Source organism: Erpetoichthys calabaricus, chromosome 5 (genome assembly GCF_900747795.2).
Source record: "Erpetoichthys calabaricus chromosome 5, fErpCal1.3, whole genome shotgun sequence".
Taxonomy (NCBI): Eukaryota; Metazoa; Chordata; class Cladistia; order Polypteriformes; family Polypteridae; genus Erpetoichthys; species Erpetoichthys calabaricus.
Window position 1 is genome coordinate 45,731,400 of NC_041398.2, and position 22,304 is coordinate 45,753,703.

General features: G+C 37.5%; 1 protein-coding gene across 9 annotated transcripts in view; it reads left to right on the forward strand.

Annotated features, from left to right (window-relative positions):
* The window catches only part of LOC114651655 (transcription factor COE3-like), a 402,694-nt gene that overhangs the window by 313,908 nt on the left and 66,482 nt on the right, over nucleotides 1-22,304 (forward strand). The gene's annotated exons all lie outside the window — the stretch shown is intronic.

Here is a 22,304-nt window from a genome sequence, read left to right on the forward strand (position 1 = left end):
ACAGAACAGGCCTGTGACATCTGCAGAACCATCAACGTTTCTGTTCAGCACGCTCTGTCAGGTTGCAAGACTGCACTGACACTGGGTCAGTTCAGGTGACAACATAATCAGTTATTCAGGAAGCTGGAGAGGCAATGACAAAAGGCAAGACATGAGACCCCAGCAGCGAACCGATAAAAAAATCCAGTTACTTAGTCAGGGGGACCCAGCGGACACCACCGGCAGCAGATCAGCACCCAAGCTCCTAAACAAGGGGTAGAGTGAAAAATGGTGGTGGACCTGGCCAGGCAGATCTATTTCCTGGCAGTAATTTGTAGTACAACATTGCAGCCAGATTCAGTGCTATGGACTTCAACCAGAAAATCGGAATTGCTGGTCAAACACACAGTGCCATAGGAGGAAGGCCTAGAGGCAGCACACGAGAGGAACAAAGTGAAGTATGCTGATCTGGTTGTCTAGCACAGAGAGGGGGAATTAATTGAAAGCCTCCACCATGTGGAGAATTCATTGGCCAATCATCAACTAGACTGCTTATAGGCCTTGGGTTACAACTTAATAAAGCAACCAAGCAGGTATCAGAAGTGACAGAGAAGGCAGGGTTCTGGCTGTGGTTGAGAAGATGGGACCAGATTGGGGGAGTAAAGAAGGGTAGCTGCAGATGATGTCATGGAGAGTTCCCTGTTCATTAACCCCACAACTAGGAGATATTCCAAGATAACAGGAAACAGAGGAAACATTATGAAAAAAAAGGAGAACCAGTGGAAGTGTGGCAGACCTGGTGTTTGGCAGGTAGAAGATCAACCTGTAAAGTTTGAATGACACAGCTTCATGATAGGTAGGACTTTGAACAGCTTCCTCTTGCCAACTCAGGTTTTCTGACATAGGCTCAGTAGAAATATGGTATTAAACCAACGAAGTATTAGTAATGTATCATGCCAGGAGCATATTCAGGTCATATTAATGATTAAAATGAATGATTATAAATTAAAAGTAGAGAATAATGGATACCAAGCAGTAGGAAGCTTGCATGTAGAACATATGTACCGCCCATTCATAATTGGTGACCCAGTAAAACTCCAGCATAAAGGAACAGATATTGAAATTTTACATGCATCCCTAATTAATGCAAGAGGGTCTCTATCTCTCTATCTTATGCCATGATAAAGGAAGAAAGATTTAAAATGGATAACGTCATATCACTTCATAGAAAACACAAGTCATCTTTTCCACTTGTTCCTAATAAAAAAACTTCAAAATAGTTAGCATTGTATTACAAAAAATAAAGCTGAAATTTAATTACCTGAAACACAGAACTTTTCAGTGGTACACAATTGTTTTAAACCCAGAGCTCACTTTGGTTTGGTTCAAGAATAACATTATAAATTTAGTGATGTTATAATTAAGGACCATTTTACTTAATTACTTAAAAAATATAAAAAGCAATCCGTAAATTTTACATATCACATCAAACTTTAACAGGTTATCAGACAACAATAGATCTGACAACATCTTTTCAGGTAAACCTGCGTAGAATTCAGACTTGGTCTTTATAACATATGTAACAAATGAAATGAAACATAATATGGCTGAATTTAAAAATTTACATACAGGAGGCAAAATATTAGATACGACTGCAAAATAGGGAGTTTAAATCTGTTGTAAAAAGTAAAGCTTATGAAATAAAATGTCGCTTCAGTGTACAGATGTAATTAGGAGGCCAAATAGGATGCTGGTTTAGGCATGCCATCTATTATAATTATTATTATTATTATTTAGCAGACACCTTTATCCAAGGTAACTTACAAAGCAAGTTATTATATACACAGAATGAAGGTGCAAGCATCAAAGCAGCAGAGAACAAGATACAAAAGTAAGCAGAACAACTACACAATTATACAAGCAACTAGACTAAGATGAAAATCATTATCCATCTACATAGCAAGCTACAAATAAAATTGTTAGGCATTTTGAGTACTGGAGCCCTTTTTAAACTCATGAAAGTCTTTGACCTAGCTGTGTTAGTAATGTAGTTGTTGCAGACATTGTGGTGCAGCAGTTAAAACTTTGAACTTCAAATCCTGAGGTTGTGCATTCAAATCCAACTACTGACACTGTGTGACCATAAGCAAGTCATTTCATCTGTGCTCCAATTGGAAAAACAAAAGAAATGTAGCCAATTGTATCTCAAATGTTTTAAGTTGCCTTAGATGAAGTCTGCAGCTATATGTGATAATGTTCCTTAGTCTTTAAAGAGCTGGACTCTTAAGCTGCATACTTCTGAATGTATGTAGCTTAGAAGAAGTCAGTTGCCTAAAATCAGAACTCGTACCTCATTAAGCTGTGATGTATAATAACTTCATCATTGTTGTCATCACTGGTTGAACAGCCTTCTTCCTTGCTGCTTGCCTATCAAATCTATTTGAAAAGAATGGTGCACTTCATACATTTATGCTGAAATAGTTAAGAAGATATTGAATATGAAAACGGCTATATAAACTAAAGCTTAAATGTGATGCTAGGTATTAAGGATGGCGGTAGCAAAGTAAAAGGTGAAAGATTTCATTGAGAATGCGAATGAAGAAAACTTTCAAACCTCTAATTCAGAATCTGAAAAATTTAATAACTTCTAAAGCTCATTCGTCATTTCTCACTGACAAATTTCTACCATAATTCCTTTTTCGTGTTTTCCTCCTGTTTTAGTGGTTAATATTTACTCATCTATTTAGCAGTCAGATGTATTGCTGAAAATGGCTAGGGATATAAATATAGTCATTGTTTTTGTATAAATTCTAACTGTGAATAAAAATCTGGAATGAGTAAAACAAACAGAAAAACAATGAATTAAAAATAATATGTATATGAGTTTTATTACAGTAACATCCTGAATAGTATTTAAATTGGCAAATCAACAATGTGTAAAAATTTCATTACTTTAACTGTAAATTGTAGAACAGATAAACTCACAGTTATTTTCCATCATATCTCATGGGATTAGATTATTCTAGCTGTAATTTAACTTGGAAAATGTACAACTATTATTTATTTTTCTATATGTTTATGTAGTGGTTAATGGAAGCATGGAATTATCTGGCTGAACCACCCATGGATTTCCTGAAGCCGCTCCTCCAGTTCGAGGTTGCTGGTCCTTCTTGTGCACCACAGTATTGCTGGGCATACTCAGACACACTTACACACTCATTCATATGGAGACAATTAACAGTTGCCAATGAACCAAACACACAAGTCTTAGTGAAGATAAACAAACAAAAAAAAAAGAATAGTGTAACCTAAACAGCCAAGATAATTCTTGACTAATGTGAAGAAGAATGGAAATGTAGAGGTAACTAAGTAGCAGCCACTACCTACTTCTATCTGTCCACACACATCTTCATCGTTTTGTGTTCTAGAGAATTAAGTCTGGGTTGTCATTTATAGTAAGTCAATTCAGAATGAATTCAGATTAACCTAACACACTTGTTCCTGGGATGTGGTGGAAAACTGGAGCTCCCACAGAAAAACAATGCCAATATAAAGTAAATAGTAGACATTCAATGTGGAGATGAAAGGGCATAAAAAAGAGAAGCCAGACTGATGCTGTTAGGATTGAAGTTCTCTTTTTTTGTTGTTTTCCTTTTTTTTTTTATTTTTTAAATTTATCCCAAATCATATGCCTTCAGTTTATGTTGTTTAATTTATTGTCTTTTTGTCCTTACTCGTTTATCCCTGTATTGATCATTCAGGGCCAATTTTATGATAGAATGAGCAAATAGCAGTCATATTTAAGATATCTGCTACCTGTAGTGTACACACATTTCTGTATTCGCATTTTTTTTTTTTTATTTGTGGTTTTTAAATGTGTAGAATATATTTCTGACATTTGTCATTTTAATCACCATCATGATTTTTCTTATTTAAACAAAAACTTTGGTATCCATCACTGCTGTGGTTGTGCCTGTGACGCCATGGGACATTACGTATAAATATAGCTGCATTCAAAATTTAAGTTAACCTTGTTTGGATGCAAAATCTTCTACTCAATAATCCTTGTAGCGCAACCCCTACTACATTGCAGTGGCATTCATTTGTATACGCAGTTTTGATCTTTAGCTCACATTTATTCTTCTGATTTGTTTAGGTTTGAGGCCTTTTACATTTTGAGATTTTTCTGGTATTCAGCCTTTTCGTCTCTATTATTAAGATTTTGAAATTTGGATCATGGACTTTGGCTGAGAATATACTACATGGAAGGAATCTGTTTTTCAGTAAATTCATGTGTCTTTTATTATCACAATTTGTGCATTTTTACAATTGTTATGGAGGGTTTGTTTGAAATCATTTTTTAATTGATACATATTTTAAGTTTTGTAATATTTATTGGGCCGCTTTTGCCACCATTTTGTTTATTTATGCATACCACCATTTTATGAGTCTTACCATTACGATAGCAACCTGTGTTGTTACAGGTATGTCCTCAAAGGTTTTGACCTCCCTTTAATGATGCAACAAAGTGTACTTTAAACAATTTCAAAATTTCTTTTCATTCGGTAGTTTCTGGCTTTGACTTGTCCTTAGTTTTTTGATCACCATTTTGTTTCTCATTTTGGCTTTGATTATGGTGTTGATTGACCTCCTAGTTTAAATTCTGACTATGTCATTCTTCCCGTTCATGTATAATATTATGGTTTAGTTTTCTTTGTTATTAAAGTGTTTTGTCTTCTTGTTTTAAATTTTAAGTTTAAATTTTTAATTTTTGTTGATTTAATAAAATAATTGAATAAATGTAAGCCTTATGCAGGCAAGGTTTTTTGCCTTTCCATTAAATCACTACGGAAGCAAGAATGGAAGAAATTAATGTCCAAGAATCTTTTTGAAAGAGCAAACTCAACGGGATGTTGAAGACAATTGCTTGGTCAAAATCTAAAAATAATTCTCTATTGAATTTTTGAACAAATTATTTCTTGTGGGAATGTTTTACCTTGATATAAACAAATTGACCTTAACTAGCCCGTGTTAGGAATTATCCTTTTACAGGCAATTGTATACGTTGATGAAAGCCTTTTGTTAGGGCATTGGATGGTTGATCTGCGCATATCATTGGATGTTCTAACTTGGGTGCTGTGACACAACAGATCTTCCAAGGCAGTCTTTCCCAATCCAAGCTGTGGATTAAAAAAATAAAAAACAATCACTTGCTAAAAACTCTTTGTGCTTGGTGCATCATTTTTTGTGTATCTACCTTTTGCTCTCAACGTATTCATTTTTTGGACATGATGCATGGTTTACTTTGTTCTTCCAGTTTTGACTTGTTTCTGCTTTCACGTCATTCTCCTGGCTACTGCAGATCTCATCTGCCCTGCAGACATAACAGCCTGCTGCAATGACGTCATTTACCTAGCATCCTGTACAGTCATAGCAACCAGCACACAAAATGGCCGTCCCAAAGGCATAACTGATTTAATGAGTAAACAATTAAATATAACTAAAAATGCCACAATTAGTTCTTGTATCTGATAAATAATGTATATACTGTACCGGCAAAACATAAAATAACATTCTCAAATCCTCCTCAACCATTTCAGGGTTGCAGGGAAGAGATCCACTCTTGCCCACTGCCACACAAGGAACTCTTGGAGTTATCCTTTCCTACACGTCTTTGGGAATATGGCAGGAAAACCAAAATAGCCAGAAGAAAGCCTGCACAAGTATGGATTAAAGGAGTAAACAGCACAGGGACCATGACCGGGAATGGGAATCAAAAGCAAGATGTTGGATTAATGAGACAGCAGTACTAACAGCTGCACCAGTGTTACTCTATTTATGCGTATATGCCAACAGTGTTAAGAAAGCAAAGTATGATGTAGCGCAACAAGTCCAACTTTTAAAAACATTCAAAACAATTGAACGGACATTGTGCTCTTGTGTTAGCTTTCTTTTTATAATGAATTTGCAGCTTGACATGTTCCTTAAAGACATTCAGATCAAAGCAAAATAGTGTTTGATTTGGCCATTTCTGATTGTTTATTTAGTAATTGCTATAGTCTAGCCAGATGCCCTTTAGGATTTTCCTTGGCCAACTATTCCTCATTTGGATGAGTAATTTTTAGGAAGTATCCCCTCGTCGTGTCTCAGATTTAACTGAATTGAATAGGTTGTACCTTAGGGCCCAAATATCGAGTAGACCTAGAAGAGCAAAAATAAAATATTTGATCATTTATCTTGTAAGTAACTTTTGGCAAGTATAACGACGTTTCAGAGCTTATTTTCCATATGTCTAATTCTGGCATGTCTCCCTTTATAAATGGAGAAGAAATAGACCAGTGTGGGTTGTGGCATATAGTGATGATTGGTTAAAAGCCTGTTTACATTCCATTTAGAAAGCTCAATTGCAGACATGACTGCAGAGTATACACCTCTTGGGTACATTTCACATATATCTTATCTCAGGGTCTCTACTTGCATGGCAAAAAAATAAAGGTGAATAAATAATAACGAATATTTCCGAAATCCTGTGAATAACCCTAAATTGGTCTGCTGCTGTAGATATTGAAGGAGGATGGATGAACTTGCTGTTCTGTTTGCATCAGTCAGACCACCTCAGCACTACCAATTTCTCAATTTCTGTGAGATGCTGGCAGACAAATTAGCATATTTATTTGTGTGTGTCTCCTATTTTGTAAGTTAGTCAATCCTTGTTCTTTAATTTACTAGACTTATAACAGGAGGTTTAGTGTTTCTGACCGCCCTTGTGCTGTTTTTCTGAAGACACTATGGCAGGGTACAGCTGTCGCGACATCTTTGTTAAGGGACACAGTGGTTTTCCCTATTTTGCTAGCAACGCTTGCACATTTCACTCTAAATTATGTCAGGAGGCTTGGCGCCCGGCCCAAAGGTGTCTTATTTATTTATTTATTTATTTATTTGTTTGTTTATTTATTTATTTGTGTGTTTGCTTGTTCCTGAGTGCTTCTGTCAATGTGTTCATCTGCAGTGTATTGACAGAAATTGTGTTTGCCAGTATATTGCCACCACATCAGTCTGGCAATGGGGATTGCATTTGTAACAACAGACTCAAGGAGGCTGTGAAATCGCCAAGCTGGAAGACAGAAAAAGAAGGGGAAAAAAAGAAAACAGACTTGTGCACACACACTCCAAGTGAACTACATTATCTTTCTCCGTCTAATCACACGTTCAGCAGAATGCGAAGATGGCCAAAAATCAATACAAATTACGATGGAGAAAGTGGCGCTGATGGCTAGAATTGGAGCATATGTTTACACTAAATCAGGCAATCTATCTTCATATCAGCCGTGTAATGCATCGGGGGTCGGGGTTCAGCCGTGCGCTCCCATTCTCCAATTATCCAAGCTCTTTAGAAGGAAAGTGTGTATTGATTGGTGTGTGGCTGGCCGGCCAATGTCCAATGAGGAACCCAGGTCAGGGTGCTGCTGGATTTTAATAAGCAGACGTAATGGATTTAATTTTAAACACAATGTCTGCTGCCTCTGTCGCAATTTAGAAAGGCCCAGGAAACACGCCCTGTTTGCAAGGTTTATTAGAGTAAAAGCATATGCTGTCTGACAACTGCCTCTTTTTTTACCCTGCTCATGAAAATTATGAAATTATTCAACTGGGAAGAAATTCTGTGGTGTTTAGTAATCAGCTCTTCTGCTCTGAGTCGCAGTGGAGGTTTAACTCTTTCCAGCAACATCACTCGAAACAAGGCTCATGAATTCAAAGGCTTTGGCAAAGTTGACACTAGCATTTAGTTTAACTCAAGCTCTGGACACTTTATCACCTTTAGCAACATATGTAATTTGCAGTTAAGGAGCATGTAGACTTTATTAGTCCATCCTAGCCCAGAAAGCATGTTTCTGAAAAGGCTTAGGATATATATATATAAAAAAAAATCTGAAAGTGGTGGAGTTGATGGAAGGATGTGTGAAAGAAAAGATTTAAAGATGAAGAACATCACACTGCCCTAATTTATGACATCTCAATGCAAACACGACATTTAAAGATGACACACTAAGCAACATTACATACCAGTTAGCTCCAGGCATTCCCATAATCCATCTATTTCTAATCCTGCTTAATCCACGTTTATGGGGTGCCAAAAGCTTCGGGAGAGCCACCATTCCTGATGGGCATGCGCACACCAGGTAAGGTTATATTCTCTAATTGACATGCACATCTTTGGTATATGGCAGAAAAATTTGGAGTAGCCACATAAAAAAAAACCTTCACAGACAGAAAACCAAGAGAACCACACAAAAAATAATCAGATTAGGATTTGAAGTCAGGCTTCTGAAGCTGTGAGGCAGCAACCCAAGCCAATACATCCTAATGCTGCCCAGCATTTCTTCAGCTCTCCTGTAATTTGGTAATTGTGTGCTCTGGATTTTGCATAGACATGTTGCACTTTGGGTGAGCCCTGAGGTAAAGAGCACTACAAGCAAAAATTAAAATAATCTGAATTGTTGGAGCTATGGTAACACAGTAAATAGCCCTGCTGCCTCCCAGCTCCAAGTTCTGGGATTTCAGTCCCAACCTAACACCTGATAGGTAGTACTAATTTTCCCCAGTGTGGGTGCAACTTAGCTGTGTAATGATCTGTTGGTCATTATCGGTTATTATCATATTGGTTGGTTCCTCTCAATTTCTTGAACTGAATTGAATTTTCAGGCAGCTTTCAATAGTTGTGAACACTAAACCAACTATTTATTGATTTCATTTAGTGCTGGGTATTATGAGAAGGTGTTCTTTGATGTTGATTCAGGTGTGCTGAAGTTCTGAGGTGAGAGATAAAACAAGTTTTCATTATGGCTCTGCTCATGTTGTAATGAAACAGGACAGTGAGGAGGGCCCTTCCTGGCAACCTACTCCTGACGTCATGCTCCACCAACTTGGCCTGCAGCCTCTGTCTTGGATTATCGCGAATATATCGCTCCTGCAAATGAACTATGATTCTTAGCACAATGAGAGAAGTCACAAAATCAACCGGAATGTTCAAGCAAATTATAGAAAAAAACATGATCTAAAACCGTTAAGTACTTCTCTTGTCCGCTAACTAAGCGGAGATAAGGTAACACCCCAAGACTGGCGCGTGAGTGAGGAGGGTCACGCCCTGCTGCGTCTCTCTCAGATTCGTGAAAATAAATCAGTAAATTGATAATGAGAGAAGTCGCAAACTCAACCAGAATGTTGAAGCAAATTATAGAAAAAAACCCGGATCTAAATCCGTTAAGTAGAGTGAAAAGCGGACAGACAGACATGGGATTTTATATATATAGAGATATAATAAAACACTACTGTGCGTGTGTGTACGCGTGTGTGTGTGTGAATGTACAGACCCTCCAAGCAATCTGATTGGTCAGTTTGGCTTTGGTCTGACTGATCATTTTTGCATTGGTTGTTCAGTCAAATGCGAGCGAAAGATGAAGCACCAGATAAGAGATTTGAGATACACAAGGATACCAAGGAAAAGCTTAGGAAGAACACTTAGAGTCACCTTCCAATACATTACTGTCCATGTGTTTGTCTGGTCCTCTGAACAATGTGGTTGATCAGTTTTACATGATCTGATTAGTCAGTTTCACTTTGGATGCTTAGTCAAAAGTGAATGAGACATTAATCGCCAGGTAAGAGAGATTCATTCGCATAAGTATACCAAAAATAGGTGTAGGAGGAAAGCTAAGAGTCATGTTTAAACACGGGTAGTATTTGCAAGAATACAAATGATGTTTTCGCAGTGAGTAATGGGAGGATGTCTACAATTGGAGTTGGTCAAAAAGGAGACAGGAGGTGAGCAGGGCACCTTGAAATGACACAAGAAGTAGGTTTTATGGGAATACGATCAAGAGAGGAGGTGCCGGCCCAGGCAGGCTGAAACATATATGGAAACTGAGGAAAAGCAGAGGAAGAACACTGTGGCTATAGAAGAACTTAAACCAAGAGAAAAAAGGAAACTCCACACAAAAAATAACCAGATTAGGATTTGAAGCCATGCGTCTGGAAGCTGTGGTTACACATATGGCAAGAGATATCAAGTACTAAATATTTTTAGCTTTATTTTATTACCAATCTTTGACTGGTAACGTAGCTAGTAGCAAAATTAAATAGAAGAGTCTGCATTTAGTACTTTCTCTGACATGCATTTTACCATTTAAGATTAAACACTTTTATCTAGAAATTCTGCTTTTCATCACAATAATGAGTAGAGAACTAAAGGATATGTTATCTTGGGAATATAATACAAGTCTGCCTGTCAATTGGAACTAAGCAACTAAAAGGTGGTCTGAGGCCAACGAGCTGATCTCACACTCAGTTATGTGTCTTCTTTGATCCAAAGCTTTTATTGTCATTACGATACTTACCACTAAAGTGCTGCGAATTGCATTTTATTTATCTTATGTGGGAAAAAAATATAAAAAAGAGTTTTCTTGATCTTACAGATTTCTTTCCCATAGTTTTCTTTAAAATCAAAAATAATTTTACAATTAAAACATCCATCAATAAAATGTATAACGTTGTTTATTCTTTACAGGATTTTGGATAGAACCCCATCCTACATCAGATTCAAGTCATGAACCAGTCCTGTATAGTACAGCAGTCCATTACAGGTCCCACTCATATCTGCACTCAAACTTACTGAAATTGAATCAAATTAAAATCACTGATTACCTTAATATTTAAGTTTTGGGGCTGTGAGAGGCAATCAGAGCATCCAGACCAAAACAACAAAACACAAACACCCCAAGCAGAAGAGGGATATGCAAACTCCATGCTGCAAATGGGCCTCAATCAAACCTTGGCCACTGAAGATGTAAGGAAGGAGTATTAATCAGTTCACCACATGCCATTCTTAAACACATTAACTTTTGAGTATAAGTTGGTATTACAAATAAATATATAGGTGGATAAAATAAGAGATTAAATTCAAGGGCTGATGATACACAGAATGATAGGACAAGAAGCTAATTATTTTAAAAAATATGTATTCATTCATTCTTTCAAATATCAGTTACAAGATAGATAGATAGATAGATAGATAGATAGATAGATAGATAGATAGATAGATAGATAGATAGATAGATAGATAGATAGATAGATAGATAGATAGATAGATAGATAGATAGATAGATAGATAGATAGATAGATAGATTGGTATTATGTTTAGCCTAAAGTGTACATCATGTTTCAAATTCTGATTGACTGTTGTCTCCTATATTTTTACACTTTATACTGCTTGTTGCTCTATACTATTACATATTTTGTATTATTTTCTATGATTTATGCTGTGGGATATATTGTAAATTGTATAATTTAAATTTCATTATAATCAACTTTCTGTGGTTATTTTTGTTTTATATCTCTTTTGTTGTTTACATACAAAACAAGAGCAAATAGGAATTCCCTCCATCCATCCATTTTTCTACCCTGCTTATTTAAAGCAGTGTCTATATACACAAAGTAAACAGCAAATGAAAGTTTGAATTTTAAACTATTAATTGTATGTTCCAGAGGACTATTATTGTGCATCAGAATCCACCATGACATCACTCCACATTCTGAAAGTACATATTTCATTTTTATTTAGTCTATATACTAGAGATGTGCATTTTAATGAAAAAATGTCTGAGGAAATAAAATGTTTAGTAATAATTAACTTCTTTCTTTCTTTCTTTCTTTCTTTCTTTCTTTCTTTCTTTCTTTCTTTCTTTCTTTCTTTCTTTCTTTCTTTCCAATACAATTAGCTATCTAGAGATTTGTGTCTTTTCATTGATTTTTCTTTTCTCTTGATCTATCAAAGCACTTGGATTTTAACACCATTACTCAAGTCTGAGAAGGCACATTTTCTTAATTAAGCTAAAGAATGAAAGCCATCTGAGGCCAATAGGCAGCACATAAATAAATAAATAAAAGCACTCGAAGGGCCCAGGCTACAGTAAGCTCTTACATGCACCCATTCAGAAGCATAGAGGGCAATGAATGGTGGCTTATTCAAAGCTCTTGACCTCTCCATCCAATAAGCTGCTCTTCAAAGAAAAGCAGTCACGCTGCCCACAGTCTTCATGAGAATAATCTGATTTTGACTAAGCATTGTAATGTTAACGCCTGGCCAGAACGGCATACAGAAAGGCGGTTTCAGTGAGAATGGAATTTGTGTAGTCAATTGATGGCACATGTGCCTGGTGACTCTAGTGCAACTGTGGAAGGTGAGGATTTAAAATGGGACACAATTTGATCAATGGTACGGAAGAAATGAGCTTCAGTCACTGTTCAGCTGTCTGAGTCAATACATATAGATAGATAGATAGATAGATAGATAGATAGATAGATAGATAGATAGATAGATAGATAGATAGATAGATAGATAGATAGATAGATAGATAGATAGATAGATAGATAGATAGATAGATAGATAGATAGATAGATAGATAGATAGATAGATAGATACTTTATTAATCCCAAGGGGAAATTCATAATGTGTTCTCATGGAGAGGACAATGCAGGAATATTATTAACAATATAATATTATTATTAATTATTATTATAATTATTATTGTTCCTGATACAATCTCATCATTTACCTTTAGGTAGTGAGCATGTTGCTGAGTGGTCACAGTAGAGCCATGTATGTCTATTGCATTCAGTGAGCTCTGACAAAACGCTCTTTCCAAAGACTATGAAAATAATCAACTTGTAGGAAATGTATACAGAAGCAGCATGGACTGCTCTATTTAACAGTATATTGATTAAAGAGACTAATGTGAAATATTGTATGGCATTGACTTATAACATAAGCTAACACCCAATTCTGAAGGTTCTGTTTTCAATTGAAATTTATAGAGAACTTCAGAGAGGTTGTGCATCAATACTGTAGTAGAAAAGCTTTGGGAAACCAAGAAAGCTGACAGCAGAAGATCTTGGTTTTCTCTCAGCTTTTTATGTGGTAAGCAGCACAGGGAGGCATTGTATTGTGTCTGTTTTTAAAGTTTAGATCACTTGTGGACTGGATATTAAAAACATGAGAAGCAGGCCAATGTGGTTTGGTCACTGGAATGAACATGTGATCGAGAGGGTTCAGGTAAATTTCAGAATTCTAGTAGGAGTATTGTGAACCAGTTGGTGTCAGCTCATATTATTTTCAGGAAAACCGTAGAGTAGAGGGTTGCAGTAATCCATCCAAGGGTAATGAAATCAAAAAAAGATAAAGAGACAGAGACAGAGATGAAAGTCATAAAGGAACAGCAGCTGCTAAGATGTGTATATCAGAATTGCATCAGTGTCTAAAGGGGTGTAGTTCTTTCACCCAGAGATTGGAATGAGTTGTTAAAATATCAAATTCTAGGTGACCCTGTTGGGCCTTTTGAAATGTACAGGATATTCCACATTAAGTAATTCAATCATATTTAAGTTCACTCCTTTGCAACCCAGGGATGGATTAACTGGGTGGAGACAATGGGTGGATGAGTGGTGCCCACTTAGACAAGCAATTCCATCATGCACTAAGCACTGACATTACTAAGGGAAATTGTTAGCATACAGCTTGTGTTTTGTGACAGATTTTGACGTACAGCTGAGCATCCTTAGCATGCATGAAGTACATCAGTTTAGAAGCCATATAATGCAACTATGGCTTGGCAGTTTATGTGGCTTTAGCCGATTCACATACTGAGTACAGGGGCCAGGATTTGATGACACTATGTTCCATGTTTAATAAACAAGACAGACACTTTCCATCTATCCATAAACTGATCCCAATTTGTCCAACTCAATGTCTCAGTGGCCAAAGCAGGTTTAGACATAAGAGAGGAACCAACTCTCAATAGGACACTTTCACTAATGTGTATATTTTGGGGGAATGTGGTAGGAAAACCAGTGAATTCATTCACTCAGAATATGGAACCAATGTAGGAAGCACTTTAAGACAGAGAAGCTCATAAAGTATCTGTTGCACCTCTACATGACAACCACCTTTTTCCACCCTCTCAAACATATGCAATATTTAATGCTTGGAAAATGTCTGGGATTCAGACATTTAGAGGCTTGTACATCAATAATGTTCTTGCATCCCATGGGCAATTAAGCTTCAAATTGAACTACTCATCAACACGGTTTTTCCACTACTTTCAAGCTAGAAACTTTGCTAATCTGAAACTGTCCAGTTTTTCTCACCTTTCACCTTGTTCTATTCCAGAAGTATCGCTCAGTCTTGATGACTCAGATAGCATCTCCACAATTTGTAAAAAATTTTTAAAGTTGCCTTCCTTTCAAAGATCCCAGGGCACAATGGGAAAAAGATCTTTCACGTAACATTTCAGAAAAGGAGTGGAAGGCAGCCATGCACAGAATATGCACAGTTGGGACCATATGTGCAAACCACTCAATCATTCAACTTAAAATTTTCTATCGAGTGCATTTATCTCGATTAAAATTATCCAAAATATTTCCAGAGCAAGATTCAACCTATGAACATTGCAATCGAGCTCCAGCCTCATTGGGCCACATGTTTTGGGTGTGCACCAAATTAACATAATCTTTGAATGCCTATGAGACAGCCTGGGTGTCACAATCACTCCTAATCCATTAATGGCTGTGTTTGGTGTATCTCCAGATGGGCTTAAAGTAGAGAAGGACAAACAAACTGTAATAGCCTTTACTTCACTATTGGCATATAGACTTACCTTGCTCAAATGGAAGAATCCTAACTCACCTCTTTTAAGTGAGTGGCTAACTGATGTTATCTACTATCTGAAACTGGGAAAAATCAAATTCTCACTCAGACGATCTGTTCAAAACTTTTTAAAATATGGCAAGATCTAATCAATAACATTGTAGAATAACTTCTATATGTGAGAAAAATATACTCTTCCTTCTTTGCTGCTTCAAAGATTTGATTTGTTGGTTGGTTCTCCTCTCTTTCTTTCTTTTGGGTGGCAGTTGAATTTTGGTTTTGTTAAGTTTAATTTGATTGTATAGATTGTTATTTTCTTTTAATTAAAATTAATTTAAAAACAATTCATGCCCAGTCGCTTGCAGTTTTTAAGTAATGTGTCACATAGCAATGATGTTAACGTAATGATATTAAAAAAAATCAAATTGAACTCTTTTTTATGACTTATAGCTTGTTTAGGTGGGATGGCTTTGTGATTTAGGTATTGAACCTGTAGTTCATACGTTTGCCCCAGTCACTTACATACTCAATGTTGCTGCACAGAAGAGCAGTCATGTTGTGTAAAGGTTTATGCCAAAGACTTTGGGACAGTGTTTATATTGCAATATTGTATTTGAAACAAAGGCCTTACCATTAAATCTACTGTATATTAACTTTTTCAAAAGTTCCTGAAGAGTTATTATTTATTGATCATATAGGTTTATTTCCCCACATGAAAACGTTGAGATTGTAATCGTCTGTTCCCACTCATAATGCTTTATTTCATGTAAATTTTTTTTCTGTTTTAATAAATCTGACTAAGGAAATAATTGTTTAAAACTTACAGCAATTCAGAAACTCCCAAAGCATTTTATGTTAGCCTGACATGCTGAATTGGATTAATTAAAATATATTCTCAATTTCAAAAAAACTGCGAAAAATAAAAAATGTAGTGTAACTAGCCTTATCTGTGGTGGGCTGGCGCCCTGCCCGGGGTTTGTTTCCTGCCTTGCACCCTCTGTAGGCTGGGATTGGCTCCAGCAGACCCCCGTGACCCTGTAGTTAGGATATAGCTTGATGGATAATGGATGGATGGAACTAGCCTTATTCAGCTCAGCTCCTACAACACAATTAATTTAAATGTTTCAGATGAACCACTTTCTTGCCATTAACAGCACAGGGTAAGTGTTGGAATACAGAATCATAGTAGTGTAACCAGTTTTTCATTTTTTCAGTCATATGTTTTAACATCTGAATAAAATTATCCATACCATAATAATTATGAAGGAACATATCATGATCTTTAAACAGTTTGTTTATCTACTGTCAAACAGAGGGTCAAGAAGTAAGAGTACACACCGACAGCATTGGGCAGATGGTAGGAACCTACCTTGGGCTGGGTGAGTAGTCCATCGCAGGGCTACCTCACATGGGACCAATTTGCAACAATCAGTCGATAAATTAGATTACCTGAAGGTGAACCATTCAAACTCCAGTTACCTGAATATGACACAAGATTCTGAATCTGTAAGGTAGCAGTGGGACCTAATATATAGGTAGGGGAAAAGGTGTTATGCCAGGGCTTGAATAAGACAGCAAAATGTTGTGCACCATGGATTCTCCTGTTCTTTATTTCTATGTGCTCAAAATACTGCATTGATTTTGGGATTCTTGACCTATCTGTAACTTATTGGATTAAAGAGGATGGGAAAATCCATCGTATACTGTATATAAATATATATATAATATATATATATATATATATATATATATATATATATATATATATATATATATCTTGCCAAGCTTGGGTCACAAAGTTGCACAGGAGAGTTCAGCAGGTTTTCCAAGGAGTAGAAACTTTATTGCTGTTCTGTCAGTTACAAACACAAGTCTCTTACAGAGGCGATCCAGCTTCAGAAGGAACAGCTGTCAAACATGACGCATCATCTCCGACTCCTGCTCAAAAGAACACAAAGTCTTCTTCATCAAGGGGTTCCAGCAGGCTGGTAGCAGTGGCAAAAAGTGGAGGAAATCTGGGGGAAGAGAGACAGGATAGTGAGAGACCTCAAGATGGCCATGGCTCATTCCTTTAAATGTTCGTAGCCCTACGCGGGGAGCAAGTTGTGGTGCTGCGAGCCAGCAAGCTGGCAGCTGCTGCCACAAAGTAGTAGTGAAAGAATGTGTTTCTTTCCCATTGAAAAACTATTTAAGAGTGGGTTTGTGAAGGGCTGCCGCATCCCCCTGCAACAACATGTACTATATATATATATATATATATATATATATATATATATATATATATATATATATATATATATATATATATATATAGTATATATATATATATATATATATATATAGATATATATATATATATATATATATATATATATATATATATATATATATATATATATATATATATATATATTTGTGTGTGTCATTAAGGATTAAGGTGGAAGCAGTACAGGAAACAATGCTAAGTAGCTGGTAGTTTGTTTGGTGTGTTTTACAAAAATTATTCTGTTCCCAACAAACTTCAATCAATAAGGCTGGACTGTGAATATCCTTCCAAGACTTTACATTGTAGTGATGTTAGTTTATGTGAGACTCTAACATGTCGTGGACTAACTTGGTGAGATGATTTTTCTCAGATAAGACTCTGGCTTTCTGTTGCCAATAGTAGAAAGTCATTGTTGTATCAATTTAGGTTAGTGTACTGTTTATACGGTTCTGTATATATCTGTGTGTGTATTAGAATTTACAGCATACTCAATAACAACATTATTAGGTGCACTTATCTGATACAGACAAGACCCTTTTTTTCTCACAGAATAGACTTGATTCTTTGAGTTATGAATTCAAAAAAGTTCTCAAAGCATTCCTTCTGAAGATTTTAACCATATAGTCATTCTACAGATCTCCCATTCCAGCATTCCAAAGGTGCTCTATTAGGCTGACATCTGGGCGACAGCGCAGGCCATTAGAGTAAACCTATAATGTTCTTGGAACCAGTTTAAGGTAATGAGTGCTTTGTGACATAGCACTTTATCCTACTTTAAGTATCAGTTTGTAAAAGAGGTAGACTTGATAACAAAAAAAAAATATGAGCATAGTCAGCAAAAGTGCAGGGGCATTCAAAACTCATATTAAATGTCCTGATTTGTTCCAAAAATGCATTGCCCGCACCATTACACTCAGTGGCAGACCTACATTTTTGGGATCCTGAAGCTTGAACTGTTATGGGGACCCCTTCGCCACCAGTCTGGGTAACCATTTTTATTTTCTTCGGTGGGTTGTTTTACAACAGGTCAGTTCAGGTTGGGGAGCATGCACTGGTACAGCGCATTGCCGCACCCACCACACGACAAAACAGCTCAGGACCCTGGTTGGCAACACCCCAGACAGACACACGGTCCAGTCTCACCCTCCGGAAATAACCATCTATCTGACACAGCCAGGTGCCTGGTCCAGCCACTTGGGTCCTCAACAATGAGGATCCTGTGAGCTGGATCACCGTCATGGAATCGTACCACATGGCCATGGTGTCATAACTGATGATCCCTCACAATGCAGGTAATGTGCCTCATTCATGACTCTGTGAGCAACCGCTCATTCGACACAAAGTCAAACCAGCAGTACCGAAGGACTTTATGAAGAGACACAGTACAGAAGGAGTCCAGTCTTCACCTCAGGTCACTGGATAGCATCCATGTCTTGCAACCATATGGCCAAACAGGAAGAAAGACTTGGACCTTCGTCCTTTTGCAAAGATATCTGGAGCGCCACACATCCCTTTCCAATGACCTCCCAAAGCTCCCAATCCATATACTGACTTCATAGGAAGAGTCAAAAGTGACATAAATGTTTGTCCTGGGGTATAACGTTAAACTGCATCTAGCCTTGCAGCCTTACAGGGAAATCATGGGGTTGGTGGCGGGATTGGCACTCCAGCCACCAAAAAAAAAAAAAACTTCAGCTAAGAGACAGACAGGACTCCCCACAGGAGTAGCTCTGCTGCAGCCACCCATAAGAAGGCTGTTCATATTATAAAGGGGATGGGGGAAAGCCCTCGGGAGCCTCATCCCCGGAAGAGTCAAAACCGTCAGAGATCCAGTGGGGTCAGGCCTGTTGGAGATCAGAACAGGTGTGGTGCTGAGGCATTGCCCGCTGCACAGCAGCACTCGGGTCCTAATTTGAGGTGGCCCATTCTGGTAGGTGTATGGAATGTTCCACAACAGATCACCACAATTTTTTTTTTTATTTAATCACTGCATCTCAGATTTGGTTAAGATTGCTGTACTGGGTTATCTCACATGTCAAAGTTACTTGTACCTTATAGTTTTTGAGTTATGGTTGAAAATTAAACTTTCTTCTGGGGCCCCTCTGGGATAAGGGATAAGTCTCATAGTAGATCTACCCCTGATTATACTATTACCATCTGCCTGTACTGTTGACAAAATACAAGGCAGATGCATGGATTCATGTAGTTTATGCCAATTCTGATCCTATCATCTTTATGTCATTGAATAAATCAAGATTCATCTGTCTAAGCAATGTTTTTCCAGTCTTTTATCTTGCAATTTTAGTGTTACGTGGCCAGTGTAACGTCATCTTCCTGTTCATAGCTAACAGGATTAGAATCCAATGTGGTGTTATCGTGTTCCCCTTCTGTATAAGTTTGGCCATTCTCCACTGTCCTCTCTCATCAACAAATGTGCCTTTGCCCAATGAACAGCCACTCACTGGATTTTCTGTAAACTGTCGAGAATGTAGTGTGTGAAAATTCCAAGGAGGCAGCCGCTCCTGTGATGCTGGGATCACCATGACTAACAATCAGACAGCAGTCAAAGCATCTTACATCATGAGCTTTGTCCGATTCTAATGTTTGTTCAAGCAGAAACCAAGCCTCTTCACCATGAGTGCATGCTACATATACTGAGTTGCAGTCATGTGATTCACTGCTCAGAGGAGCAAGTTATTTGCATTAACAAGCAAATGTGTCTAAAAGGTGGGCACTGAGTGAACATGTGTGTTTGTATGTGTGTGTGATGTTTGAATGTGTATACAAACGATGCAGAATATGTCCAATAATATCATCGATCCATCCATCCATCCATTTTCCAACCCGCTGAATCCGAACACAGGGTCACGGGGGTCTGCTGGAGCCAATCCCAGCCAACACAGGGCACAAGGCAGGAAACAATCCTGGGCAGGGTGCCAACCCACCTCAGCCAATAATATCATTTGGCAAGTAATTTCAAAACTTATTGTTCTCACTCAGTCTAACAAAGAAAGTCAAATTGAATTTGCCTGTAAGCAGTCAGTCAGTCAGTCATTGTCCAACCTGCTATATCCTAACTACAGGGTCACGGGAGTCTGCTGTAGCCAATCCCAGCCAACACAGGGCACAAGGCAGGAACAAACCCCACAGGGCACACACACCCACTAGAGACAATTTAGGATCGCCAATGCACCTAACCTGCATGTCTTTGGACTGTGGGAGAAAACCCATGCAGACACAGGGAGAACATGCAAACTCCACGCAGGGAAGACCCAGGAAGCAAACTCCGGTCTCCTTACTGCGAGGCAGCAGCGCTACCACTGTGCCACCATGCCGACCTGCCTGTAAGCAATTACATGAAAATATTAAGTGACATAGTCACAGTTAAACCAATTCAGCTTTCTAATGCATGAAATCCTCACAAATTGCATATTTTGTTACAATTTTGTAAAAATGGCTAAGAAAAAAACTGTGGTGTGGATTTGTTCTTGAGTGAGCCCTGTGATGGAGTGTTGCATATGAAATAATAGTTATGCATCATACCTAGTAACACATGCTGCATATTCAAAACTGCAGTCATGGTCATGTACAGGTCGTTCTGTACATTATTAACTAAAACCTTCAGTCAGACACTTCCCACTACTCACACACACTTTGTAAAATGTTCTCATTCTGGTCTATTGATTTTGTATTGTAATTTGTAGGGTCAGTGAGGCCTCTGCCATTCTAAGCAGGCTTGCCTTTTCTTTTTTCTTCCCCCTCTCTCTCATTTTCTGCTTCTTCCTTAAGGGCAGTCAGACATTTAAACCACTCCAACCTGCTGAATAAAAACAGCAAAAAAGCTCAGGGAGGCCAGTGTGCTCAGAAACAGAAAAGCCCGTCCCACACTGAACTCGGCTTCGAAAGCAGTTAACCTCCGAGACCCCTCTCCATTGTATGAGAGCACTTTGCAAGCTGTAAGAGTGCAGGCTCGGAAATCGCACTGAGACTTCTGAGGCCTTTTCTTCTCTTATGTACAAACGAGCTTAAACAAATTTGATTTAGCAGCTTGGAGGCCCATTTCGGGAAAGAAAACAAATATTGTTATAACAGTAATAACATCTATTTGGTGTAGCGGCACACAGCCGTCTGCTTTCAAAAGGCAGATTTGCTGGTGCGCCCTTATTCTTATTCATGAAATCGCCAGTTATGCATATTAGCGTAAACTAGCTATTCTGCTCTCTGGTATTTGGAGTGTCAATCATCCTTATAAAATACAAGAGGCGCGTGTGACAAAAGCAGAGTGGGCAAGCCGACTGACAAATTGTCCCCAAAGTCAAATTTGACAGCCTTTTATGATTAATGGGCTTGATTATGGAGAAATTTCTTTAACACGTTTCCTTTTTTCCCTTTCTTTTTTTTTCTGTATGAAAAAGGATGGAAATTGGAGGCTCGCTTTCTACAGCATATTCAGGGGGAATGAAAATAAATATAGGGGAGGGAAGAAAATGGAATCAAATTAGTCTGAAACAATTTCTGAAAGTGATACTGTGGGCTTGAGCTTAAGGTGGTATGTTAAGCTCTGGGCCTGGAGTTAATAAAGAGAAAGTCTCACAAAATCACAACAAGTGACAGCAATAGGTACTTTTAACCTTTGGCCTGTAAAATGTCAATGTTGCTTAACGGAACTTTAGGGGACTATTGCCACTTTCTTGAAAGAAAGTAATCATAACATATTTAAACATAACTTTGTTTAAAACATTATATATTAGATAGATAGATAGATAGATAGATAGATAGATAGATAGATAGATAGATAGATAGATAGACAGACAGACAGACAGACAGACAGACAGACAGACAGACAGACAGACAGACAGACAGACAGACAGATAGATAGATAGATAGATAGATAGATAGATAGATAGATAGATAGATAGATAGATAGATCCCTAATTAATCGCTTTTCAAGAATCCTAATCAATATTAAAGTTATGAGAAGTATTCAAAACCATCCGTTAACCCTAGCATCTTGTTTGGGGCCATGCCTTACATTTAGTACGCTAACTTGAAAATGAAATGAGCGCTTGAACCAGTCCATGTAGGAAAGCCCACACTAGGAATTCACCATTATGCTCTCCCTTATTCCCTCAAAGTAGAATGACCCTTAGAGTACATCAAGCTATTTTTTTAGTGAATTGGCTATTATACATTTGTCAGATTTTACTAATATTATATCACTACTTGCCACAAAGCTCCAAATTCAGTTGAGAGTATCACCCTGACTGACCAAAATAGTTTGATCTGCTATTCATTTCACTGCAGAAATATAAGAATGGTAGTAATATATTTTTTAAATCATAAGCAGCCTATCTATCTATC